The following is a 421-nucleotide window of genomic DNA, read 5'->3' as shown; positions in this document are numbered from 1 at the left end:
GGAAGAAGGGAATAACAAAGCACATCCAATTGCAAAGAACAGAAACTTGGGTAGGCTACTAACTCATTTACATGCATCAATGTAATTATAAATCCTCCTAAAAATCTATAACTTGCTATTTAGGAAAAATCTGTACAGGGTTTTATTATTATTATTATTATTTTTTTTGGGGGCGGGGGTGGGTGGGTGCTGTCGCAGAGAACTCTTTTAAGATGCAAATTCCTAGAAGGCATGAGCAAAACATCCCCAAAGTTGAACATCAACTATTCAAAATCATCAGGTACATTGGCACTTCAAAACTGGATCATTGAGCAAGAATTATTCAAATGCTTCTAAAGTTTTGAAAGAAGACGTACATCAACAAATGGTATTTACTAACTCCTGATCATTTCAGTAAAGAATTAAAGGGCAAGGCTACATA

The sequence above is a fragment of the Macadamia integrifolia genome, unplaced genomic scaffold, assembly GCF_013358625.1.
Source record: "Macadamia integrifolia cultivar HAES 741 unplaced genomic scaffold, SCU_Mint_v3 scaffold69, whole genome shotgun sequence".
NCBI lineage: Eukaryota > Viridiplantae > Streptophyta > Magnoliopsida > Proteales > Proteaceae > Macadamia > Macadamia integrifolia.
This window is presented reverse-complemented; position numbering follows the sequence as displayed.